Genomic DNA, 27,874 nt, shown 5'->3' with positions numbered 1-27,874 from the left:
CTGAATGGCTTAATAGATTTCCAGTCCCTCTGTGTGTAATTTTCACTCGTCCCCAAAGGAAAGCTATATAATGTTTGCCGTGGTTGTTTGTGGGATTGGGATGCACCACAAGTGTACTTTGAACTTCATAAACTGCTCTGTGTTACATCCCATTATGCTTCTTGGGGGGCAGTAATTGCTGGGAGCTCTTCTGCAGCTACTGCTGCTTGGGATGTGATTTTCCAAAGCAGGACCTTACCTTTGTCTGGCCTCCCTTTGTCACTGCAGTGTTTGCCTTCATAATCTGGAATGCACAGACATTGGTAAATCTGCCCAAGTAACTCTTGGGCAGTGTAGAATATGTTTAAGTGGCTGCATTCAGAGGTGGCTTTTTATGGGGGCTGTGCTTTTAATGAAAGCAAGATCTTGAAAAACAATTTTGAGTAGTGGACCTTTTTCAATAGCTTTTAAAAGTAGTGTATTTAAATTAGCAACATGGTCACAGGTTTAGTAATTTAGGTGGCCTACCTTATAGGAAACTAATTCACTATTTCAGATTCCAGTTCAAGAGGAAGAAATAGATTTCAGTAATGCTTAGAAATAATAAATTAGATTCAGACAAGATGCCCTATACCCATGTCCCTGTGTTAGGGGAGAAATGGTGTGATGTGGATGTGAAATGCAAAGAAGGACCCAGGCACTGAACAGAGAGGGGTCCTGCTCACATTCATTAGCCAAGATGATTGCAGCAGCCAAATATTTGATTAAAGGATATATAAAAATGCCCATTAAATAAAATAAGCCTGCATGGGTCTTTGGCTGGTGTGTCTGAAAATGCCATAACTCTGGAATTGCAGCGTGCAAAGCGAGGGAAGGCTCTCTGAAGTGCCCACCTAAGGGACCTGTGAAAATTAATGGCACAGCAGAAACGCTCTGTAAAGGTCAGCCAGGACTGTGTGTGGAGCTTGGGAGCTCAAAGCACTTGTTTAGCGCAGGGCTGCCTGCTGCAACTGTTTCTCAGTTGTTTAATTACAGAAACACTTGGTGCATCCCATGGCTCTTCTGCCAAGGGAAGTGGGGGAACTCCCCACCCAACAAACCAAACCAAACCAAACCAAACCAAACCAAACCAAACCAAACCAAACCAAACCAAACCAAACCAAATCTGCTGCCTGCACCATTTAGCAAAAACACTTTAAGGGAGGACAAAGGATTTGGTTCATGATGGGCTGCAGCCCATCGAGGCTGATAATGGCACAAGAGTTTTGCAATCACATCCAAATGCTCTGGCCAGGGGGCAATCCCTGTGATCCCAGGCTGCTCCAGGGTGTCCCCATGTACAGCCAAAACCACAGCTGTAAAAAGGGATACTGCTTGTAATCTGGGGATGTTGCTTGTGAAATGTCTTCTCAAAAATATACCATAAGTATATTTTATCCTCGGTGATACTGCCTTGAACAAGCAAGCAAATATTTTGATGCTTTCTAGGCAGAAGTGAGGAAAATCAGAGCTTTAAAGGGTCTTTTAAAGCTCCATTTTTGTTATGACTGCAAATATCATTGCTAGAGCTAGCTTAAAATAATGCCCATGTCCAAGGGTTTTTGCAAGTAGGAAATGTAATAAAAATCTAATCAGCCATTTAATGGTGAGAACAGTCACTATTTCATGGGAAGAAAAGTGTGTTTTCTTGAAATGCCTAAAAAGATGTCACTCCTGTAACAGTTTGTTGTGCTGAAACCTTATCCAAACTGCAGAAAAGGGCAATCAGGAATGTTTCTATTTTACCTTTGGGAAACTGCTGGAGCAGCACTGGCTTGGTGGGGTGGGAGGTGTTCTCTGGGGCAGCCCAGAGGAGGTGGCTGGGCCGGGACCGTGGCTGTGTGTGGCTACCTGTGTCTGGGGGAATTTGCCTCATGCTGCTCCAGAGTGGGTGCAGGATGTTCACACCCTGCCTCTGGGAAGCTCTGTGACTTCACAGGCCACTTCACCTGGCTGTCAGGGAGGGTTTCCTGCTCTTCCAGCAGGCTGGTTTATATTCCCTCCACACACACAGCTGCATTGAAACCTGCTTGCATGTCTTTGGATGTTGCCATTTTGCAAAATCCTCAAGTGTGCAGCTGTCATGCCTCCTTCTTCCTGACAGTCCTCAAGAGTCCTTGGTGTCCTCCTCACCAATCCTGCCAGTTATCCAATGCACTGCCTGCCTCTATTCCCTCTGGAGCAGCAGAACCTGTGGCTATTCCTGGGAACAGCCCTGAGCCATGGTCACATTTGGATGATATTTACCAGTTTCTGCTCACCTTATTTATTGTCTGTTCTTGGGCTACTTCTACAAGGCTGCATTGTCTTTCTTAATAAAAATTCCACATTTTGGATTGTATTTCCTATATACACAAGGTGGCCTTTTTTTTCCCTCTCATTTGGACAATACCTGTCTAACTTCATTATCCTCTCTGGACTCCCAGCCTCTGAATTAGTCTGTTATACAAATGTCAGGGATCTGCCAGCAGCTCACCATGACACAGGGTGAGGGAATTTATAAAAATGCTGGTTCTAAGTGGCCCCCTTGGTGCCCCAATGCCACCTCAGCCATGGAGCTTTTGTGTGTGTGCTGCCTCAGGGCTCTGTCCCCACAGATGGGTGATGTCCCTGCTCTGAGTCAGAAAATGATGCCAGGTTTTATTTGCATCCTGTTGTGGTTTAATCCCAAGTGACAACTCAGCCCCACTCAGCCCCTCACTCACTCCCACGCAATGGGATGAGGGAGGGAATTGGAAGAGTGGAAGTGAGAAAAGTGGTGGGCTGAGATAAAGACAGCTCAATAGGTGAAACAAAAGCTGTTCTCTCAAGCAAATCAAACCAGGGAATTCATTCCCCATTTCCCGTGGGCAGGACGGTGTTCAGCCATCTCCAGGAGAGCCAGGCTGTCTCACACACAGAGCTGGCTTCAGAAGGCAACACCACTGCTTCAAACATCCTCCCCTCCCTCCTCCTTCCCCCAGCTCTGTGCCCTGAGCACGATGCCCTGTGGTTGGGGTATCCCTTGGCTCAGCTGGCCTCAGCTGTCCTTTCCCTCCCCACTCCCCGTGTACCCCCACCCCCCTCGCTGGTGGGGCAGGATGAGGAGCAGAAAAAGCCTTTTCATTTTCATTCTTCCTCAGAGGAAAATGCCAAATCTGCCCTGCCTGAGGGAAAGGATGTGGAGATGATAGTGTTAGGATGAGGCTGAGGGATGGGATATCTGAGGCTCATGGGGAATGGACTGCTCATTTCTCTGCCTACTAATTGACAGCATTTCTTGTGCAGTTGAGCTAGAGGAAAAATCTTGAGTCTAAATAAAAATAATAAAAAATAATAATTCAACAAGGAGTACAAATCATGTGAATGTGAGTAAAATGTAAAGCCTTTTTGCTAGATAGACTGCAGAGGCCCAGGATATCCTGGAGAATTTCATAAATCTAATGAACCTTTCCCACCTTCAGGGACAGGGCTTAAGCTGCTGGGCTTAAGCCCATCTTGGGATCAATAGTGCAGTTAAGTCAAAATCACCTGCAAATAAAGAACACGAGGTTGGGAGTGCAGTTCATCTCTCACAGAGGAAGCAGAATAATAATCAAAAAGTCTGAGGCAGCAAATTCCAAACTTTCAGCATCATCTGTGATGCTGCTTTTTCTGGGATGACCCACCAGTAATTCAGGAAAATGATCATGGGGGCACAGGTAATTTCACATGTGCTAGGATCCCCCAGGCACCTTCACCTCGAGGACGTGGCTTTAAGGCACTGGGTAAAGAGCAGGAGCTCCACCAAGTCACCAACCCTGGCAGAGCTGGTGGGTGAAGTGAGAGGAATCAGCCTGTGTTGGTTGTTACCTGTGTAGGTGCCAGGTGTGGCACCCAGTGGGGAAATATCTGCAGGCAGGGACAAAATGTCTGGGGCACAGAAACGCTCAGCTCTCACTGAAGTGGAACTCACCCTTCCACCTCCTCCATCCCAAACCCAAAAATAATTCAGATTAATTACCAAATGGCTGAGGTGCCTTGCAGCACAAATTATTTTATTCCCTGTGACTTTCTCCCACATCATGCAGTGTGTAAGGCTTTGGCAGAGGGTAAGTGCCAATATAATGGAGTAGGAAAAGTCCTGCTTGAGGAAAGCAAATTAAAATTTTGCTTTTGCCTTGCAGGGGTGGAAGAGCTATAAAGTTACTCATCTTTAAGAGATCAGTGCATGGCAATGTGTTGCCTTCTGCTGGAAAGAAAAAGAAAAGGTTATGTTCTAGAGGGTGAAAATAAGGGAGCTGACTGCAGTGGTGATACCCAGAAGTGAAATCAAAAGATTCTGGCAAGGGAGAAATGAGCAGAAAAAGGGACAGCAAAATAGAGGACAGGTCCTGGGAGTGGAGATCTTCAGGGGACAGGTAACCACGGGGAGGGTATTGGCGAGGATGCAGGGACCTCTCTCAGGACCACTTGTTTTTTTCTTTCAGCCTGGCAGCCCTGGTGAAAGTTAAGCTTCAGCTTTGCTGGGGTCATGCAAGAGTGAGGTCTGGTGGTCTGCCCACTTGCACAGGGTTTTAGGGAAGAAGGGATGTGCTGCAGGAATGACAGTCCTGTGTCTCCCTCACTAGAGGGGTCACTTAAGTGGGCTAGGGAGGGAACACAGCTTGCAAAGGGGGTGGAGGTGTGAAAGAGAGCCCAGCCCAGAGATCTTGCAGGTCTCACTCTTCCCTCTGCATGCTTTGCACCTCAGAGGAAAAAAAATATCTTCGTGCTTTCATTCCAAGTAATAACCTTTTCTTGCTTTAATCACCTCTCAGATCCAGAATATGCAAAAAAAGAGTGGATTGGTAAAAAAATTGACCATTGTGTTAACACTGGTTTGTTTCTGTTTGCTAACTGCAAAGCCTCTGTGAATTGTGTCTATCTGGAACTGGAGTGAAGGATGGGAAGTTAAACATACAGTTGATACAGACTCAAATTTCATGGCCCATCAGTGTCCCTTGGTGTGCTGGGCTGGGTGGCTGAAGCTGCCAGCAAAGCGGTTGTTCACAGAAGGAAATGAGGCTTAATCATCCCTCCTCCTGCCAGGCTGGGGCTGTCTGCAGGCAGGATTTTATCTTAAGACCCACAGATTTAAAGATAACTTTTCCCCTCTCCTTTGTTTTTTCCCTTTGCTTTGGTTCTCAGCCTGGCAGTAAACCTGAGCATCTCCAGCTCATCACAACGTACAGGGAGAGCTTCTGGGAGAGGAATAACAAAAAGCACAAGATCTGCTGGCAACTACTTAATAACAGAGTGTTTTAAAACGGGTCTCTGACACTTCCATTTTTTATTTATTGAATGTGGAGTACATGCAAATAGAGTGTCTTTGGGATTGCATGCTGAGCCTGGGGACATTCACAGATCCCAGCTATAAATCTGGAATAAGGCAACACACCCCCACTGTGATATCATTACTGCTGCAATAAACATGAGAAGTTTCCTCTTTTTATTCTTCTCCTCATGTGAGATACTGCAGATTTCTACTGTCTGGTCCTGTACAGCCATCCTTTGAAGACACCTAGTGTCCCAAACTGGCAGGTCAGCCCTGAGCTGCTTGTCTCCCCTTAAAACTGCTGCAAATTAGGGCCCAAGCTCTCAAAAGTCCGTAGTCACCTAACCCATGTTAACAGCACGTGGTGACAGCAAGGATTAATCGGTGAATTGACACCAAAACCTTGCCAGTAAAATAAATGAAAACCCGTCAGAACTGGGGAAAGCAGAAGGTGAAATGTGATCATATGAAAAATAGGATGATCCTATAGTCAGGTCAGGAGAATAATGTAAAACAACAGGACTAAGAGAAATGGCAGCTGCCTGGAAATACAAAATAAAGGAAGTGAAATAAAATTAGAGGATAGTATGAGAACCATGTGTAGGCACGTTGGTGTAAGGCATGATGAAGTCCTGCCTAGCAAAATTAAAGAGACAATAAGATGTAGGCTGGTGTAGCTCTGACGGACAAGACTGGTGGGGGAAGATTTAATGTGAGGATTTCTTTGGCTGCAGTAAGAGTAGAGAGAGATTCTGCAGCTGACAGAACGAGACAGAAAAACTGTGTTATGCAGAATTATCTGTAAAGCAGTATATTGTTATGGCCTATTCCAACTATGAAACAGATTTAAACCTCACAGCTGATCACCTCCAGAATCTGGAAATATCTGTGAACTCCCTTTTCTACAGACACACAAAAAACCATCCAGAAAATCCCAAGAAGTGACTGTAGCATTTGGCTCTGGTGCTTGTGGTGTGGGCTGATGTAGGTGCAGGTACAAGCTGTGGGCAGGGAATGGCATTTGAATAATTCCTGCTCTGCTTCAGGGCTATCCTCTAAGCAGTTTCATTGGTCCTTCCCAACTATTTGCAAAGGTGGTGTGGAAAACTATTAATGAAGAGAAATCTTTGCTCAAGGAAGACCTGGACTGTGACCACGTGTCTTGGTTAATTCCCCTTCTCTTTATTATCTGCCTCCTTCCCAGCTCTGCACTGACTGAGCACAGTGCTGGTGATCTGGGACAGCTTGTGGAGGCTTCTGGCTTCCAGTGACTCAGATATATCCTCCTGTGGATGTCTCCCACCCTCACAGCAGTGAGCTGGTGAAGAAGCTGCATGTATATTATTGCAGCAGGAAAATGCTGACAGGACATACGTTCCACTGATTTGTACCGAGCAAATGGATACTGGGAAAATTAGCAGTGAAATTAATTTGGAGTTTAATGAAGTAGGAAAACCCCACAATTCAACAAGCAGATTCCCTTAAATAGGAAAATTATTCCAGCTAATAAAAAAACTTAAAGAGATAGGGTATGCTCAGAAATGACATATCCGAAAATTGATAGCCATAAACTATATATCATGTTGTAGCACTTGCTGTTTTCCTTCAGAAAGGAACAAACTGCCAACGGCATTTCAGAGGAAAAAGAGGGTTGTGTCTTTGAAGGGATTACTGCTCATGTCTTCACAGGGTGGCTTGGATCATCAGAGACTGCCTCAGCTTAGAACAAAGTGCTCAGAAATGTCACTTGGCAGCCAGGCCCATCGCTGAAATCCTGAAAGAAATAACTCACAGAAAGTTACCAGTCTGAGTCTTAATTGGCCCAGATGAAACATCTTGCTGGGAATTGCGACAGGCAAAGTCGGCACTTGGATCTGTAATTTGTAACCCAACATGACTTTGGAATTATGTTAAGGTACAAAATGTGCCTTTTTGGCAGCTGTGCTCCCATGTTGCAGCCCAGTTGGGCAGAGGCCTGCAAGGCAGCAGCTTAAACACAGGATCTGGTGCCATTTGAAATCCCTCTGGGGCACCTTGCTACGTTTCACATCTGCCTCAAGGAGGTCTCAGATGTCCTCAAGTCACCCCTCAGCTGGCACTTGAGGCAACTGGAGGGAGCCCATTGTCCTTGCTGGGCGGAGCAGCCTCCTGAGATGACAATTTGTGCATCATCTGGTGAATCTGCACTGAAACAGGAGTGGTGCATTGCTGACAGAACAGAGGGGGCATGTTCAAGCCTCTCTGTGCCATCTCCTGTCCCTGTCCGACATCCCTCTGGCTGTCTCCAGAACCTCTGTGCTCCCCTCTCCATCACCAAGCCCTCCTGCTATCAGCCAGGGAAGTGTTAAACCTGCCTCTGGCCCTCGCCTTGATGGAGCAAACAGAGGAGAGGCACCCTTTGAAAAGGAGCAGACACACAACGTTGCTGCCTTGTTCACTCTAAGCCGTACATTATTAAAGGCCCAAGTTGTGTTTATCCAGAGCTCTTTGCTGGAGCTGCTAGAGGATAGAAAGAGGAACGAGGGCACAAGAAACCCTTCCCTGAGGCAGCCCCGGGGCCATGCGTCATCTCCTCAGTCAGCCTGTGCCCCAGCCCTGACAGGATGCTGAATTTCTCTAGTGCTTTCCATGAAAGTCTTGCAAAACCTTTATTTGAGACTAAAAAATCAGGCCCACAGGGGTAAGAAACCCCCCTTCAGTGTCCAACAGTGTGTGACAGTGTCCAAGGAGCAGGGGGAAACAAAGTTATTGGTCATTGTGCTGCTGCCTGATCACTGGATCACCTTGGGCAGTTTTCAATGGCCAAAAGCCATTCTTTATATGATTTCTGAATATCCACAGAAGAAGCTGATGTCTTTGTAGCTGCTAGCTGGGGGACTCTCCTTTGCTGTGCTCTGGCTCTTGTGAGTGGGTCTGGGAAGGGTAACTGAGGAGTGAAGGGGAAGATGCTTTCTCTTTTCAAAAGTAGGTACCTGCTCATCACTCTAAGTTAGGCAAAGTGCCCTGGGGCATTGGGGTTTGTGGTTTGGAGGCATGTTTTGGAGACAGGACCCTCCAGGCGGTCACTCAGAATGCCTCATTTGGTTTCAGCTTGGAAGTGCCCACCTGCCTAGAAACCGACAGGAAGCTCAAGCACAAATGTGTATTTAATGATAAAACACAACTCAGACAATGTGCCCTACAGCCCATCCAAAAATATTCCAAGTCAGTGACAATGTGGGACTCAAGGAAAGCAAAATGGGACACAAACGAAGAAAGCTGCTGTGGCCAAGCTGAGCTGTACCTCTTTGTGTGCATGGTTTGAACCACTGGAAATACCAGATAGATGGACTTTGCTCATCCTTCCATGTTCCAGACAAAAGGAAATATCCTACTGTTTGAGTCATGCTAAGAGCATGGACACAACCAGTTCCTGCAGCCCAGCTGCTCCTTTCAGACTTTCCAAGCCAGGTAACTTGTTTTTTCATTTGAGCCCCTGTTTAAAATCCAGTGTTTTCTGCTTAATTCTGTTTCTCTAAATCTCAGCATGCTGTGTGAAGGCAATGAGTCTACTAATCTGTAACTGAGGTCTGCAAAGTGAATTAAATGTGCTGAGTGCTGCTTGGTGATCTTGCAGAAAGAAAAAGCTGAAAAACACAGAGAGGATAAAGAATGATCAGACTTGGTACTTTAAACAATTAACATTTTCAAGGCCTTTAAAATGGAAGAGAACATCTGTTAATAAAAGAAGAAAATGAGAAAACCAAAATCCCTAAAACCAATTATGCGAATAAGCAGCAAAGGCTCAGATCTGTCGTATGTTACTTTGAATTTTCTAGTAACTTCTAAAATCCTGAGTGTGGAGTCACAAATGGATGTATTTGCATCTAAAGCAATTTCCAAAATGTGAAAGGTGAACAGCATGCACAATAGCAGAAAAAAGAAAAAATGGAAGATAGGACAAAGCACAGAGTATTTGGAGAGGCAGAGCTCTGGCCACAGTGAGAAATAAAATAAAGGAGAAACTCTAAGTTCATCTGTTCAGTAGAACTAATAGAAAATGTAAATTTTCGTCCCAAATGGAAATCAGATTTTCATGGAAACTGAACTGAACTGGATAAGAAAAACCCAACAAAACAAACTAAAAAAAACCCTGAAGTGGAACTATCTGCCTAAACACATCCAAATATAGATGTGACCATTGCATCCAAAGGGAAATGACAGCAAACTGGTGTCTCTGCAATGTGGCTGCACCTTTACAGACCATTTCCCCCTCAGTTCAGACATCTTTCCCAATCCCAGGGAGCTCCCTGGGTTTTGGCCCAATTAGCTATGAAGAAATGAGCTGCCCCAAAACACAGCAGTGAGGTACCTGGGCACTCCCAAAGCTTTCTGCCAGGGCTTTGCTTATTGCCACTTTTATTTTTGGCTGCTAAAGTTGTGCATTTCTTGTAACTGCTGCTCTTGTGGAAGCGAAGAGAGCTAATTTCTATAGCTACAAAATGAAAAATATGTTCCAAACTTGAGAAGACAGAAATGTAATTGTTGCAGCTTTCAGGCTGACCTAGAGGTGGAGTGATTTCAATTAAAAATCGATTCCAGTGACTACCAGGCAGAAGAGAAAAAGGAATAAAACCAGAAAGAACTTCGCAAACTGTTAAGAAAAACGTTTCATCCGTATTTGAAAGACTAAGAATGTTCAGACTTGCATTGCAAAGTGATAGGGAAAAGGAAATATATTATCTGTTTAGACAAGGATGTCAAGTTCGCTGCACAGGTACCTCACAGAAAGACCAAGGCGACACCCCGCGCTCTCCCCGCTGTGTCACACGCTCAGCGCTCCAGGGAGAGGCGTTTCATCCCGCATTAAAGCTGCTGCTCCCTGTTGCTTCCATTTCATTAGCGAATAGCAAGGCAAAATCATTGCAGATGGGCGGCTGGAGAGAGAAGGAAGGGAAGGAGGAGAGTTTAAATGTGTTAATGCTGCAGGGTACTAGAGATCTGCTTTACCATCGCTTGGTGTCTGGGCTGAGCTGGCTGTTCGTGCATCCTCCGGTGCCGTGCTCCGGCCGGGGGGAGCGATGTGATCACTGCAATCAATCAATCAATCAATCAATCAATCAATCACGGCAATCAATCAATCAATCACAGCAATCAATCAATCACAGCGGCCAGCCCAGGGCAGGGACAAACTCAGCACCTGCCAGGGCTTGCTCTAAGAAACCCAAACCAGAAACCGCTGCCCTTTTTCACTCTCGCTGAATCTGCTCCCGACTGGGCACATACAAACCTTAATTTGCCAAATTATAACCTGTGCCAGGGCCCTGAGTAATGGCTGACCTAACATAAGAGAACATGAGAAATGAGGAGCCGTAGAGAACTTCCTACAGAGGCTGTGTCCCAGATGATTTCAGTGATGGAAAGATGCTGTCCTGTTACTTCCCTAAGGAAGCCCAGCAAGCTCTACCTGACACTTCCATTTACAGGAGATGTCTTCTCCTTAGAATAGCAATTGTGTCTCTCTGGCACTTGTTTTATTTTTATTATTTATTTTGACTCAGTTTTCTAATTCTACAGCTGCAGGTCCCATAAAATGTAGAAGCAAAATCGCATTACTCACTCCTGACTCGAGGAATGCATTAAGGTGAATCTTGTGAGGGATTTCACAAGGCACATTTTGAAAATTCCATCAGATCTTCCACTGTAACCCCATTTTCCTTAATTCCCCCAGAGACAATCAAAACTCCATTGAATTATAAGTGCCAAACATGGTGGGATTGTGTCTGCAGACTCACAGAGATCAGAGCACAGAATCCACATCGCTTTTTTGTAGCTGAAGCTCAGAAGGTCAGATTTGTGTCCATGGCCACCACTGGGTGTAAAAGCTCAGGTGCAGTGGGTGGGATTGCACAAGGTGGTGGGGGTGAAGGCTGGGTGGCAGAGAGCACTGCTTTTGTTGCCACCCCTCCTGCAAAGAGCACCTGGTTGTAAATAAGGGTTTTATTTAAGCTGCTAGAATTAATCAAATAAATATTTTACAAGCGTTTTGTCTTGGACAGGCTGGTCATACCAATTGTAAAAAAAATGGTTATTTAAGAAGGGTTCGCAACAACCAATGCTACTGGAAAGAAAAAAAAAAAAAAGATAAGGCACATGTAGAAGTTCTGTGATGAAAAAATCTGGCACATCTGGTGGTTCAGAAAAGGAGGTTTCTAAAATGTTGAACAGCTGAAGTTTGTCTCAGCTTTAAAATTGCTCATTTCACACATCCCCATGGGCAAATGGATGTTAGAACACAGCAGTGGGAGCTCCGGCTGCACCAGACATCAGCGAAAACCATGGGTTGCCTTCCTTGTTTTAATTATGCTGCCTGCATAGAAAATGCCTCAACAAATGCAGAGGAGTGTAAATACATTGCACTACAGCCCCCCAGCTCTCCTGAGAGAGGAGGGATGGCTGGAGCTGATCCAGAGGGGCGCAGGGGTCACAGCTCCCTGGCCCAGCCAGCTGCACCCTGCAGGGTCAGGGACAACCCAGTCACTGCCAGGGGAGGGACAGGTCTGCACTTGGCAGAATCAGCCTGGGAAAAACGCTGAGGTCTTAATAAAGTGCAACATTTCAGGAGCTGCCACGTGTCCCAGGTGGCGCTGGGGTCAGAGGGGAGCCCCCCTGACACGGCTGCACTCCAGCAAAGCAAATATAACAACACGGATTGTAAACCTGTAGCTGGTACAAAGTAAGAACTAACATGAAGCTGGGGAAATCTTATTAAAGTCATGCAGATCACCTGGGAGGCAGGGCTTATTTGGGCAAAATGCATTTTAATCTGATTTTAATGAGACTGATATTTTAAAAAGGATGTTGAGGAACACTATTGGGGATATAGGAAAAAAAAATGCTGCACATGGAATTTCAGTCTGCAGAGTTAGTTCGGTTCCATATGAAAGTGGCAGAACTAAAGAGTTCAAATTTTTTTAAATTATCAAAAAGGAAATGGGGAGGTAACTTGATTACCTGGGAAATCCACAGAGAAAGAGTAGTCATTACTATACAATTAAGTGGCTCAGGTTAAAGAAAGGTATAAAAAGAAGGAACAGCAGAAAGCTGAAGCCAAATACATTCAAATGAGAAATCCAGCACAGTTTTTAGCAGTAAGGATGATTAATTACTGGAAAAAAAATTACCAAATGAAGTAGCTGATTAACAGTCTCCCAGTGTTTCAAATTGTGACCAGTTGTCTTCAGCCCAGAGTGGACATCCTCAGCTGAACAAAATGCTGCCAGAATCCTTTCGATGGTGCCAGGGACAGGATGAGGAGCAATGGCCAAGAAGCTTCACCTCACCATGAGGAATAACTTTACCTTGAGGGTGGCAGAGCACTGCTACAGCTGCCCTGGGAGGGTGTGGAGTCTCCCTCTTTCTTAACATTCCAAACCCACCTGGAGGTGTCCCGTGTCCCTTGCTCCAGGTGGCCCTGCTTGGGCAGGGGCATGTCCACAAGTCTCTTCCAACCCTGGAGGCCCCACACATCTCCTGCAGCTGCTCTGGGGCTCCCTGTGCCACCCCATCCTGCTGGACACATCCATGAGCACAGTTCTCGAGAGCTGCCTGCCTCAGCTAGCCCAGGAATTGTTTGGAAACAAGTCTGGGCTTTTCCTCACTGTTGCATTTGGTTGCCACTTTTTGCTGGGTTTGTTAAACACAATTATGTTTTAAATACTGCACAGAAATTTGGACTGGAATTCTCTCTGGCAAGAAATGCACATGAATGCAGTGAAAAAGAGAGATTCCCACATACAAGGCTATAACTGACAATCATTCCTCATTCCATCATTCCTCAGCAGAATTGCTGCATTTATATTGTTAGGTGAAGCTACACAGAGCCTGGCACAGAGTCCATTAAGAAATCCCATTGGCTCTCTGGAGAACACTCAAAGCACAGGCACTAAGATGCTGCATTTAGAAAGATAATGGATAAAAATGAAATCAGTTTTTCAGATGAGTCTTCCATTTCCATAGGGGCTGTCTTTATGGTTTCAATGATGTAGAGGAAAAAGAAAGAGTATTCACTTCCTAATGAAATGAAAAATTTTATTAATTTGGGGATATTCATTCCTTTAAGAGCTTCACTCCTTGAGTTCATTAACTCCTCGAATGTGGCTTGAACTGATGCTGCCTTCCAGTTCTTGCCAGGATTTTCTTTCTGTTCTCTGGTCCAGGCCAAGACACAAAGAGTTTGCCAAGCCCCAACATAACGCCTGTGGTTACTGAGCAGAGAGATTTCCCATCAAACAATGAGAGAAATGTCCTCATGTTCAAATACCCTGATATTTTCAGCTGTTCAATCTGGCTGACTCCTGTAGCAGTTACAGGTCTCATCCTGGCCCTGCAAAGCATCCAGACCTTGGTAATTCATGTGACTTTCAAGGAGAGATGTGTGAGCTCATTTATTTTGCACCAAGTGAGGTGTGGCAGCAGTTCCAGCTGTGGGGGGGAGCACTGGCTTTTGGGTTATTGGATCTAAGTAGCCACAGTGTGTATGAGGTTTCAGCACCATATGAAATTTAGAGAGTCTTTCTATTTACAGCACCAGGGGTGGGCCATAGCATGAGAATAAATTCTTCAATTACAAAACATGACTTCTGAGACTATTTCCTATGCAGTCAAAATTATGTTTTTATTAAAATACAAGTGAAGAAGTGTTACAGCATATTAAAAGGGAATTTCTGACCCATTTCCCTTAAACCCTTCAATGTTCTTGGCGCTGCATGATGCTTTCATAGTCTTAGTTATACATTTTCTGTGATTCAGATATGTCTGCCCGCAAGTTGATTAAAATGTTTGCATGGCTTTGCATTGTGGAAATCATCTCCAATGTAAAACTCTGCAGAAAACAATTTCTAAAAATCAAATCAAATACCATTGTAGACTGAAACCTACTATTATTCCATAAGCAAAAATGTAATCTCATTGAGTGGGTGTTCTACTGCCACAAGGTCAGCAGTGTTTGGTCTAATGTATTCAAAATAACTGCCATGGTATAAGCACAGGAGATTTTGAAGTATTTTTGGATTTTGTTTTCTGAAACTAATAAATTATGAAAACATGCTTCCAGGAATCTAGGCTTTGATCTAAAGAAAGTTCATCTATAATAAAGCTAAAGGAAAAAAAAAGTATAGAAACTGATGATGAACAAATTTTTTAATCTATACATTTATAGCTCTGTTTATCTCTGTCTATACATACACACAAATCACTTTCTATACGTATAGATATTTTCTATTCTTGCTTCATCAAACTTCAAAGCCAGGAAGTATTAAAGCACATTCTTCTGGCTCCAAACCACTGTGACTATTTGCATTTTGCTAAACAACACATTTATGAGAACCTGCCCCCTTCCATCAAGTATTTAGAGTAGAGTGGTTGAACCCATGGAAAAAAGATGACATGAAAATCAAAAGATGGCCTAAAATATAGATGATGGGAAGAGTATCTTTAGTTGGAAAATTGATAAATAGTAAATGAGATATGTGAGTGAAAAGCAGATCCTTGAAAAAAGGCATGACAGGAAGAGGGGTGGTGATGTGAACTTGTCAAGGGTCAGGACTGAGAAGGACAATTTAAAAATAACCAGATTTTTTTTCTCTTTTACAAGGACATTAGGCATGTGATCTCATTCCTGGTGGAAAGGAACGAGGAGGAATGAAGGAAGGAGCTAGATGTATAACTACTTTGAGGTCCAGAAAGTGATGAGCAAAAAAACCCATATGAAATCCCTGTCTGGAAGTGAAAGGAATGAAGGATGAGGGTGCCAGTTATAGGGGCCAAGGTAATCATCATGTAGCTGAGACCTCAACAACAACAAATAACATCATCTGAAGGGAAGACTGGGCTTGATTAGACACTTTATGGGAAGGAACAGACTGCCCAGGGACACAGGCAGATATTCCAGCAGAAACCTGGACACAACTTTGGACAGAGAAGCAGAGAAAGCAGAGAACAAGAACTGTGTGGCTTTGACCTGATCAGCACAGGGCACTTACTGAGAAAAGGATGGTGAAAGGCACTTTTTTATCATCATGATCATGAAAGTGTTCTTGGGAAGGCAAAGTGGGAGAAGGTAATAAAGACAGCACATTTTGGTTCTCTCCAATAATTGGTAAGATTTCCACATGGAAAGCAAATCTGTGAAAAAAAAAGAAGGTATTTCAAAGGCTTTGCTGTTCATTAAGGAATTTGAAAGCAAAGTATTCTGCTGTGGAGACTGGGCAGGAAGCTGAACTGTCAGCTTTTTGGTGACCTGAAATTTTAAAACGAATTGTTATAGAAAGTGGAAAGCCTGTGACAAATGACGTTTATAAAAAGGATCTTTGAGTCACACACAGTTATCCCCCAGCTATCAGGAAAATCACGAACATTGCACTCTTGCACATCTCCTCCCCCCAAATACTGCAGTATGTAAGGAGCAGTGTGGCATTTGAAATCTGTGAAGTGATGTGTGCACAGCACTCTAGGGAGGGCCCACTGGTGCTCATGGCACTGTTCTCAATAGCATGAAGTGGACCTGGCCCAGGGAGTCCAGGGCTACCAAAAGTGAGATGTGTGAGCAAAAAGTGAGGGGCTGTAACTGTGCCCTGAAGAGGAGAGGATCACTGAAACACCTCAGGCCTAAAATAGAGCTAAAAAGAAAGTACAAAGAAAGAAACTGTTTCCATGACTGTGACAGGTAAAGGAAGAAGTACTGGATTTAAATTGCAGCAAGCAGGACTTAGGCATTATAAGATGTTTGTAGTTCTGGGCTAGCTAAGCACAAGGACACACTGATTCTATGAGGATTCTCAAAATACATCATGGGGTGCTAAAATACAGTACAAATCAGCATTTCTCAAATGAGCACTAGCTGATCTGCCACTCTCCCTTGATGAAGGAGCCATAGGCAAGGAATTTCTTCTTCCTCCACATCTCTCTCATTTGAACCACAGTGAAAAAGGCCATAGGATTTCCACTGCTGAGGTTTAAAGGACAGATTAGGCAGACATTTGCCAGGGTTTTTTCTGCCTATGTGGGTTTGATATGTGGTTTCAATTCCAAGTGCAAACTTTCAACCGGAAATTTGAGAAAAAGATCCAAACACCCAAATAAAGGACACTCTTTTCTATCCTCAGTTCCACTTCTGATGCAAGAATTTGGAAACTGTTGGAGCTCAAATAAATTCAGCACTTGTGGGACTTTCTAACTTGCAGTGTTGGAAGGCCATTTTCCGGAGCATAGGGCAGAAATTAAAAAGTCCTGGAAAAGCTGACAGGATTTGGAGAGAGCATTCCTTTTCAGAAGAAATCTGCCTTGTGGCAGGATCTAAGGATTCTGGCAAGGTTTGTCTGGAAATCAGCCCTGCTCTGGGAGCCAAGCAAAGATTCGGCAAAAGCCCTGATCTGAGCTCAAGATGTTTAGAGAGAAATAATTCAGCCTCAATGGATGTAGCTGTCCTCTGATGAACGTTTCTGATTTAGCTTGGCCAATTTGTGGTGTGAGCTGTTTCTCTCTCCTGATCTCAGCAATGCATTATTTAACAGCATTGAATTCCCAAAAAATCTGCCAGGTTTGTGATGTGAGCAAAGGTCCCCAGGCCACTGCCGCACTACAGGGGATTACTGCTCAGAGTTTCACCAAAAAGCACACTCTGTGCTTTAGGAAATTTGATTTTCTGGGGGTGCTGGAGGCAGGGCTGAGGGTGCCATTGCTGTGCCCTGGGGCTGTGCCAGAGAATTCCAGTGGGAATCTTCTCACTGAGGAGCCCTCACACCTGGACAGCACCTGGACACAAACATCCACTCCAAGACTTGACTGAAACAAGGGTCAAAAGTGACCTTTTTCAGTTCTACCTGTTCTTTCAGGTGGATCTCTATGTTATAACAAAGCTTGCAAGTCATGGAAGAGGCAATTACTTCAAGCTTGCTCAACTTCTTCCCAACTTGCATACACTGGAGTGTTTCTTACTGATAATAGTCCATATTTCCAACAAAAAAAATAAAAGGCCACAAAAATGATTGGAGAATAACTTTGTCAGTCAAATATGCTTGTCTATAATCAAAAAAGATGCCCAGTTAAATTTTCTGTGGGGAAAAAAAATGGCTAAAAAGTTGAAATTAGCTCTTTTGAAATTCAAATTTGACTTTAAAATTTCCCAGTGGGAAAATCTGAGCCTTAATTTATTCAATGAGTTGTATGGAATCAAACCTTTCAGATATTTCCCGTTTTTTTCATGGGGAAGATGGTATCATTATATGGAAGGAGAGTGCTTGTTATCAAAGCTAGTTTAATTAAACTCATAACTTCTTCTAATGTTGGATGTAGTTTAGCATCCAGACTGAGCAGTGTATCAATTTATCATCAGTCTGGACATTTCCAGCAAAACAGAAAATGGTTTATTGAAACCATAATTATTTCTTGGCAATGGAACTGTTATTCTGAAAATCATTATAACAGTCAGTGATTTCTAGTTTTTAGAAACTTGCAATATTTGTTAAAAAAAAAAAAAAAAAAAAAAAGTTGTCAAAATGTTTTGGGTTATAGGGGGTTTTTTCCTATGTTATTGTGGCCATTGTGGTAAAAGGAGTTGTGGTTCTGAGTGTCTGCAGTGTAGCCCCAGTTCAGCACAGACCAAGGCAGAAATTTCTTTCATACAGCTGGAGAAAACAAGATGCCATTCTAATAGAAAATAATACAGTTGGTGGCAGTTTACTAGTTCATAGCTTTTTGTTTTCTTTAGCTGGGTAACCTTTTCTTAAATGTTTTCTTTCTCTAAGTGTTCTTGTCACTGTCTAGAAAATAGCTTCAGCTTTTGATCGAGCTTTTGCTTTAGCTTCTGGTCCTGTGCAGAGGGGTGCTAAACATAGTTTTGAATAGAAACCAATGTGAAGAAGCATAATAATAATAATAAAAAAAAAATCAAGTTTCAGAGTCTGTTAATGTACATGTGAAAGCTACAAATTGCAATTCCATTTGCTTAAGAGAAGCACAGATTCCGTGTTTAAGGTATCCAAAGTTTTTACATTTGCTATTCTAAAATGAATAGAAGTGTTTCAGGTCTGCTACCATCTGAATGCCATTATTCTGAGGCTGTCAATTCTGCAAACACCTCTACCTGCCACGGAGCACTGCAGGATTTAAGCACATACAGGGAGCTAGCAGGCACCTGCTGTGAGCCTTAACAACCTTGAATTGCCTTTCTATCAGTAACGTGGTGATTATGTTACCCATACCAAAATTCCCTGTTAGCCATGTCTTAACAGATAAATGTGTATTTTGTGCTAACTGGGTGCAATAGCAAAAGTAGTTTTCCCTGTAAGACTCTTCTTCCTTCAGTGAAAATGGTGTATTCATCTAAAAGCATTTCAAGATAGAAAAACCTTCTGTCATTTCCTCTTTGTGCTTTCAGAGACTGTGGTTAAAGGCAGCTGTAAATGCTTTTATTTTGTGATTTTAACAAAACTGATGGCTCAGGTATCTGTACCCCCTGAGAGTCTCTGTAGCTCCTTCTGACTGTGAAGCAGTTAGGATTTTCCTGGTGCTGCAGCAGTCCTGGGAAGGTGAGATTGCAATGGGAAAAGGAATTTACCACATCCCTGCAGGAAAACACTTCTGAAGTTATTCCTCAAGCGCTGCAGAAGAGATTGAGAGGACCCCACTTACCCAGCAGGGACATGGGCAGCAGCTGCTAGATTTCCCACTGCTGTGTGAGTGCACATGCACATAGAGGTGAGTTCCCAGCTGTCAGGATGCAGGAATGAGGAGCACTGACTCATCTGAAGAGCTTTTCTCTGAGTTTCTTTCAAAACAGAAAGGGAGGAGAGAGAAAAAAAAATTGTTCCTAAGTGGTTGCTTAGAATTACTTCTGGTAGGGACCAGATTGCAATTACAGATGTGCTGAATGCAGTGTCAGCTCTCTTGACAAATGCAGCGTTTGTGCTGCTGTCCACAGTATCTATTTCAGACAGCTGGAGCCATGAGGGGTTCTGGCTGTAACACTGAGAGCAGTAGAGCCTGCAGAGGCTGACAGAGCCTCGGGTTCGTGTTCCTCACGTTCCTCCACACTGATTGCTGTAATGAGGGGACCAAGTGATTTTAAAATCAGGGCACTGCCAATTTGCAGTTTTTCTGCATGCCCTATGCCCTTCTGAAAAAGAAGAATTGAAGCATATAACGTCACCTTTGCCACTCATCTGAGCAGTCTTTATTTATGTTCTGAAAGAGTAATATTGATCTGAGGACATTATTATTATTTCACTATTTTCTATCATGTTTTCTAGGCATCCAATTGTTTGATTAGATTTTTTTGACCATTGCTGTGCCTGGAGCAGAGAGTTTTATTGAGCTACTCTGGATGATGCTTTGTGAATTTAGAGCTGTGCAGCATGTAGAGATAGCAATCTTCCAGACTATATCTCTTGAATTAGATTGACTAGAATCTCACTGATTCTTATCACCTGGCCTATGTAAATAAAAAGGGGAGCTGAGAGCCTGAAACCTGCCTTCCAACAGCAACTGGTCTTAAGTGATATTCAGAATTGTAGAGGAAAAGTAAGTTTATACTTAGTAAAAGCCAGTTAGAGAATTTTAACTCAACCTTGTCAACATGGTTTATTTGATGTCTTCACTGCTTGTAGGTTTATGAAAACCTTGTCTTGCAATTAAGGTTGATTCATCCATAGCAAGAAAAAAAATCTGACTTCAGGAAATTTTCATGTGATGTATTTTTTTCTTGAAAGCAGGTTTTAAATCTAATATGCTTAGAGAAGGAATTCTTCCTGAAAGGCCCCTCAACACTGAAAAGGCTTTTCAAGCCTCTAGAAAACAATCCCCTAAGACCAGTTGTCCTGGCTGTGAACTGGTTTCTTGTGAGGAGCTGCACATTCACACCTGGCTATCCTGAGTTACTCCTGGAATGGTTTGTGCAGGTTTGTGCACAGCTGACAGAGGAGGATGAGGCTGTGTTTGGTATCAGCCAATAACTCACCTGTTGTTAAATGGGTTGTTGTTGAGCAATAAATTACAACTTAGAGTAAATGCAGCCTCAATTGCAATCAGAAAAAGGAGATGATTGGAGGGGAAATAGCCATCAGATGTTGAACAGGCCTTTCATCAAAACATTTATGTTTAAATGCACTCAGAACCTCTAGATGGGCTGCTGCTGCTTCAGGTGTGATGGGAAGGATGTGAAAAACAGAGAAGTGTTTTATATCCTGAGACATGGAAATGGATGAAAAACTATTCTTTACCTGATCTGGCTTTCATAGGAACACAATGGATGTTGAGTAGCTCAGTGCTGAGCTGAAATGCACTGTGCCTTGGATGGGGAAAGCCCAACTGCATGAGCCCAGGGATGCAGATTTGAGAGACGAATCCCCATCACCAGGAATGGGGAGTTTGGGTTCTGGTTGTGTGTTTTTCTTCCCTGTATTGGGATCATAAATAGTTAAATGAGCACTACTGCCTCTGAAACTTTTGTAAAGCCCTCTGTATGTGAGACTAAACAGGGCTGAATTATGTGGGGGAGCAAGGAAAATGTTCTTATTTCCTTATTAACTCCAGTCAAACATGGAAATTAAACTCCTGCTTTACAAAGAAGCAAAAAGCAATTCTAATTTAAACATAAGTACCCATGAAGCTTAAAACTGCCAAAACACTGTTTTTTTCCCCACCTTTTTTTGTAAAGGGCCATTTGCAAGTTTCATTGGTCTGTTATCCTCAGGTTTGTCATGGTTTAAAGCCAGAATTGCGTTGAAATTTGTGATATGCTGGAGCTGGATTTCCCAAGTCCTTCCCTAAAGTGCCTTACCTAGTGAGATGTATCTTTACATCATATATACTAACATGTAGAGCCTGACTGAAATTCAGAACAGTGTTATCTCAGATATTTAGATATTTAGGATGCAATTAGAAATATGTGCTGAATTTTAATGATGTCAGTGGCTTGTTATAATGGTTTGTATGGGTAGGGATGTGAAATAAAACATGTAGACTAAAAATTTTGGTTGAAAACTGCCTGACAAACAGGAGTTAGTTACGAGCATTTTGCTAATGCCTCATTTACCAACAAAGTTGCTTCACTTCATAGTAGCCTGTATGATGCTGAGCTTTGAATTGATGATTAAAACTGTGTTGATAACACACCAGTGTTTTAACCACTGCTGGACTGTGCTTGACTCAAAGTATTCTGTTTCTCAGAGTGGTTTTTGGTGCCTGGCAACAAAGGGGCTTGAGGTAAAGATGAATTTTCATTAATGTTTTCAGTTACATCTCTGATTTCTGCACGCCATCAATAGAGTTCAGGGATAAGAAGCTGGGAAAGCCCAGCAGCAGAGTTCTATCATGGGATCATATTAGAGTCATCTGCTGGAGCTGGGAGGACAAATGGCCCCACAGCTCTTTGGTTGGGGTACTAAAAGCCCCAAAAGTAGGTATAGTAGTAGTATTTGGGAAATGGGCATAAACAACCTGTCCCCAGACACTGCCATTAGTACTTGGGGGACTCCTGGGTTGGGTGGGCATGGCTCTGCTGTCCTGCAGCACTGACAGTGCCTTGTTCCTGCTCCTGGCCTGCTCCTCGCCCTCCTTATATGACTGAGAATCAGAGGAGATTTTCCCCAGAAGCTCAGTTAGACATGCCTTTACTCACTTGCCTCAAAGCATTCACCTGAATTGTGAATACCTGATAAAGGTAAAATGCTTTTCTTCATATGACACCTTCTAAGTGATGGCACTTTTGTGAAGAAAGCATTGAAATAGGACCAGATCACAAGGCTGCAGAGATGCACAATGAACGTCCCAAAGCTTTGTGCAAAGTGGATGGTTGTGAAGAAAAAGTCTCACTGCTGGAAGTAGAAAATTTTTAAAAATGCTTGTTATTTCCCTGAAGAAGCCTGATATGAATCATCTCGTTGATATTCTAATGGACTTATATGGTACAAATATTCTGATTAAATCAGAAAAAGCGTAATGACTTCATTATCAGATACATTTTTGTTCTATTTAAATTCATCCATCTATCAAAAATGCTCAGTGAAATACTAGAAGGGCACTCACTAGTTGCAAAACAGATTCATTCAAATTCTAATGGACAGGAATTGATCTAATCATCACATCAGGATTCTTAGAGAATTACAAAAGCAACCAAAACCCACTCAGAAGTCAAAGGTTTTATTTTTTTGGACACTGATAGCTACAAAATGTGGAGAAAAATCTTTTCCCTTGCCCTGATATAAAGATAGTTGTCTACGTGCCAATTGTCTGCATAAAAAAACCATCCCAGCTTCTTCCTTGTAAAAAAAGCTGTGCTCTCCCTGCTCCAGCCTTTAGAACATTTTGTTCTAGTTATAAAAACCAAGCTTCACAGAAACCATGTTAATTCCTAGAATTAACATGAATTAATGAAGCTAGAGCAGACCTGGGAGTGTGGCCTGTCTTGGATAAATTCAGAATTTCAAAGCGTTAGTGCTGGTTTGTATCTGAACCAGGTGTTCACCAGTGAACCCTTGGGTTCTGGCCCTGGACATCTGATTGCTGCTGAAGCACACTGAGTGGGAAGTACCTGGGGGATGTCTGTGAAGGAGGGGCCAGGAGAAGTGTCTTAAAATGGAGAAACACCCCAAATGTGCAGGGAACCTCATGTAGGGTTGGGGTTCTGGGCATTGCTCCACTGCTGGTGGCAATGTTCCTCTTGGGTTTCTTATGTGTTGCACCCAGGAAATCCTCTCCAGGAGGTTTGCCTTTGATTATGTGAACTTAAATCATATTGCTAAATTTTAATGGTCTTCAATAGTCTTTACCCTGCTTTCTACAGAGTGCCCTGTACTCTGTAGATAGGATACACAGTAGATAGGATTTTTGGAAACCTCCTCTCCTTCCTTCCCTGCTCTCTGGCCTGACTCAGCCTCAAGCCTTCTCAGTCTGTTTCCCTAAGCAAAAATGCATGTTTTTGCATTCCTGTGAAGTTAGCCTTGGCTCCCTCAGACCCTTTCCTCCCAATTTCTACCCAGGAGATTCCTGCACATTTTCACGTCTCCTACAACCCGCTCAGTGGGTCCTTCTCTCTGCTCTCCTAACCTGCCCAGGGTTGCTGGTGGACCTGCCTTGTCCTGCAGACAGGTTTGGAGTTGCCTCCTGGTGAGCCAGCTCTTCTCTTGGGACACATCCAAGCTCACCCTCAACAATCTGAGCTGGGGTGAAGGGTGAGATATCCAGCCCATGTGGCAGGAAAAGCAGTGGAGAGAGAAGCAGGCAGGCAGCAGTTGAATTGAATCATTGTCTTTGTGGTTCCCTTCTCACATCTCTGAATGTCCCAAAATATCACTGAACTCCATCCACTCATGGTAATACCACAGAGCTGCTGATAAAATCCATTTTACTGTTTGCATTTTTCAAACTGCTCTTTTAAATGCTGTTTAGAGCAGAAAACTGGTCCATAGTTGGCATCATCCTTTCCTCTGCACCCTGGTAACTCTTCTTGGCCACAGTATGGCCACATGCCCACCAGAACTAATGAAAGTTCCCGTTTTTTCCTCATCCATAAATGCATGGAGTTCACCTGTGTAGTTGCAGGCTTTTACTCTTGTTACTCTTATCTCCCCCCCAAACTTCAATGCCTGTTGCACTCATTTGCAATTACATTGCATACAACTAATGTAATTACTCTGCAAAACAGATTAGTATCTAACACCTGCTCTACTTCTAATTTAAATAACTGCCTTAAAATTATTCATGAGGACAGTAATTTGCTGATGCTTCTCTTAGGGGTAATCCTGCTTTGGCAGTACAGGTAACAGAGCCTGGCTGTATGTTGGTTTTTTTTCCTTAGGGCTGTGCTTTCAGTTGCTCATACCTTTGTCCATCTTATAATCCTTAGACATATTTTTCCTAGGAATGTTTCAACTGAAATTGTTGAATCAGAACAAAGTCTAAGGAAAAAAATCCTATATTGTCGATGCTAAAAATGCTCTTACAGCATTTAGCAGTGTTAGCAGGTTCTTGGCCATTTGCAGGCAACAGGGAACTGAAAGGGTCAACCTTTTCTTTGAAGAGATCTAACCCCAGTCAGTAGCAGGAGTGGTGCTGAAGCAATTCCCAGTTCAATGACAAACTCTCCCAGAATTTCAGTGAATTGATTCGTGCAGTGGGGTACCTGGCTCCACTTCTGCTGCCCCAGCTGTAGGATTTACCTGACAAGGATCTGAGCATGTATAAACTCACATAACAAAAGACCCAAAAGGTTTGCATGGATAAGGGCACATTTTCACTAAATTAGCAAGAAACATGTCTGCCACACTATTCTGCTGCCTTAACCAATGTTCCTCTGCCTACCTGAAAGCACAAAGACAGCAGAAGTTTTAGCTAAGCACAGAAAAATATGGAATTGAGCTAAGGAAGGAAGAATACATTCTTTCCAGTCATAGTTTCATCATGTCCACCTGGCATTGATTCTCAAATATTAAGTGTTCACACTTTACAGACCTTGTGTTACTGAAAAATTAGAGTGAAGACAAGAACAAACCAGATTGGAGCTCCTTCTTAATTATAGACTATAATTTTAGCACTGATGCTCTTGAAGAATATACATTTATGATAATTAAAACTCAGAAAAATCTTCATAGTGAGAGTTTTTGTCTTCAGACCAGCGATGATTTTGCAAGTTTCACCAATCCTTTCTAGATATACTTTTGGAAATGGCTGTGCAAGGTAAAAATTTCTTCCACTTGTAGCAATTTGGAGTAAAACGAAGTGCTGCCACTTAAAATTTTTCAGTGCCCTTTTACTGAGCTTGGGCCATTTCAAATGACATTTCCCAGGTAGCATGGGAACAAATCATCAGCAGGGCAGTCATGTTTAGCTGCTCATTAATGAAATCAGTGTTCTGAAGCATGGATTGGCAGAATGAACAAAGCTAAGGCAATTACTAAACTCTCTGCAGAAATGTGTGGAAAATTGAGGGTCTCATTTAAACTGTTAACATCTTACCAGTACTAGATTTGAACTCAAGAAACAATTAATTTGATCATCTGCCATACATACTAATTATAATGATAATGAAATGGTTGAGAAGGGACTTCACATTTGGTGGGAAAAGGAGATAGGAAGATAATGTAATACGGAGTTGGTAGTGTGTTGAATTGCTTTCCCTCTTGAGCATCACTTGCCCCTCCTGGTGGGAGGGAGAGGAGCAAGGGGAGGACACACAGGAGATGTCACAGGGCTGCTCATCACTGGCTGTGCCTCAATTACAGGTGATGCTCTTGGGGCAGCAGGGCCACAAGCCTTTCCCATGTGGGAGTTTCCTGCTCACCAGCCACCAGCCCACAGTCCCTTCCAGGAGAGCAGGGGTGGCATTACTAATGTCTCACACCACACTAGCCAAGTCATTAATTTTCTGATTAACAGCAGTTCTTACAAAAAGAGACTAAACTGTGCATTGCTCTAAACATAAATCTGGAGCAGTGGCACTAAATTGGGTAGGAGCAAGTAAAACAGCCCAACTGAAGCTCATACCTTGCTAACAGGCCATTTAGATAGGCAAGCCATAACTTCTGAGCAGCCTGAAATAAATCTGTGGTGTATATAGTTTCCAAAATGCCGACATTATCTATTGCTTAATCAGTAGTTGTGTAAGAAATCACTGTGGTTATCAGAGCATAGGAAACAGCTTTACTGCTTCCATTAAGAAGTACCATTATGCTACAGCAAGGCATTATCTTCGTAAATCATTTGTACTGGGAATGTATTTGTCAGGTTTCAAACAGATTGTGTAATTATCACATAATTTTATTTCAAGGGTTCATAATGGGGAATTAGATATGACATTTGGTAATATAAACAGTGCACTTGACTGGCATAGCAGTTAGCCATGAATGTGTGAAGAACCTGGCTCTAAAGGATTTTTATAATGCTTTGACAACAGGTTTTCAGAACTCATATTGTGCATGTTACATATATAAGGGTAGCTTGTGAGACCTGGATCAGCGAGGACAAGTGACAAATGTTGTGAAGTGAGCACAAGTGCTTTGCAGTGTGTCAGAGCTGCCAACGTGTTGTCCACAATGCTTCTGGTGAAAAAAGTTATGAAGAAAAAAAGAAACCTAGGAAAGGTTAGAAAGCTAATAAAACTTCCTATATTTGTTACAGAGAAAGAACCTCTTAAATGTGGAAGATTCCAAAATTGAGAGGTAATAGACCAGTAGCACAGTGTCAGTGTTAATGATGCCTTGCAATGTGTTAATTTTCCTTTGTACCTGGAACATGTTTTGGGAAATACATCACTGATTTAGCAAAAGAACCAGTGATTTGTCATGTCTAGCTGAATGACAAGTGCTGTGAAAGTGAGCAGTATCCAGAATCTTTTCTGCTGTGAGTATTAGGACCTCCAGTATATTATAGAGCTCTGATATGGCATATGGGGTCTTGCAATTTCACTTATTTGCTTAAGTTTAGAAGGCTGATTTCATGAGGAATCAAGTCACTCTTCTGCAAAGTAAATGAAAGGGAATGTGAAATCCTCTGCCTCCTGTGGGTGCCCACAGAAGCAAACTAAGTGAAGTCTTCTGATAACTACAGTGTAAATGCAGTCTTGTTTTCACAAAGCAGCAATGCTGTGTGGCAGGCTGACAAAGGAAAAGTTATGTCTGGGAACAACAAGCACCTTCCCCAGCTCCCAGGCCAACCATAAGGCTGGAAATCCACACTTATTACTGAGCACATCCTACTTTCTGATTATTGTATTTCATTGCTGAGTCGGAATGCACAATCTTTCCAAAGTAAATTTCCTCATCCCATTCTCCCAGTAGTCCTTTAAATCCTTGATCCATAACCAGGGAGCTGCTATCTCTGAAATTGATATGTTTTTCTGAAATGTTACAATGAATTGGGTATTTTTTTAATAATCCTAAAATAGGAATGGATATCAAAACAGACATCTGCTGTTGGACTGAGCCCACAGAAGTGACAGCAGGGTACAAATAAAAATGACCATTATTAAGCCTTTTTCTAGATAAGTTTTCCTTGTAAATCCTGGCCTTCACACTTCTGAACTGTTTGTTTCTGCGCTAATTGTTCCATACCCCTAGCACTTACAATTTAAATATTATTGACCTAAATTGTTACTATAGTTTCATGTAATACAACTCTAACAGAAAAGGCTTTCCCTCCTTTACATTTAGAGAGATTTTTAATACTTTATGATAAAAGAGTGATGCATTGAGTAGCTGAATATTCCAAATACAGACATTTGAGGACAGAGCACTTTGGCAGTGGTATTCTGGACAACTTGCTTTTCACCTTTTCACTCTTTCCCAACCTGTTCATACCTGTTCTTAACTTGCAGGACAGGATTCCTGCTGCTATACATTTCGTGTGCCACAGGATGCACATGGCTCAGAAATACTGGGAAGTACACACATCTCTCACTGCCTCTGACTTTATTAGGCATTATTTAGGCAGCTTTTGTTATTCAGAAATGCAGATCATAGCTGGCTGCTGCTGAGGCTTTTGCTAGTTCTTTGTTTACCCAAGGCAACTTGGTTTTACTTCTGTCACTGTCAATTACTGCAAAATCCA

The sequence above is a fragment of the Sylvia atricapilla genome, chromosome 7 (genome assembly GCF_009819655.1).
Source record: "Sylvia atricapilla isolate bSylAtr1 chromosome 7, bSylAtr1.pri, whole genome shotgun sequence".
In the NCBI taxonomy this organism is placed as follows: domain Eukaryota; kingdom Metazoa; phylum Chordata; class Aves; order Passeriformes; family Sylviidae; genus Sylvia; species Sylvia atricapilla.
The sequence above is the reverse complement of the archived record's forward strand: the minus strand, read 5'-3'. Positions refer to the sequence as shown.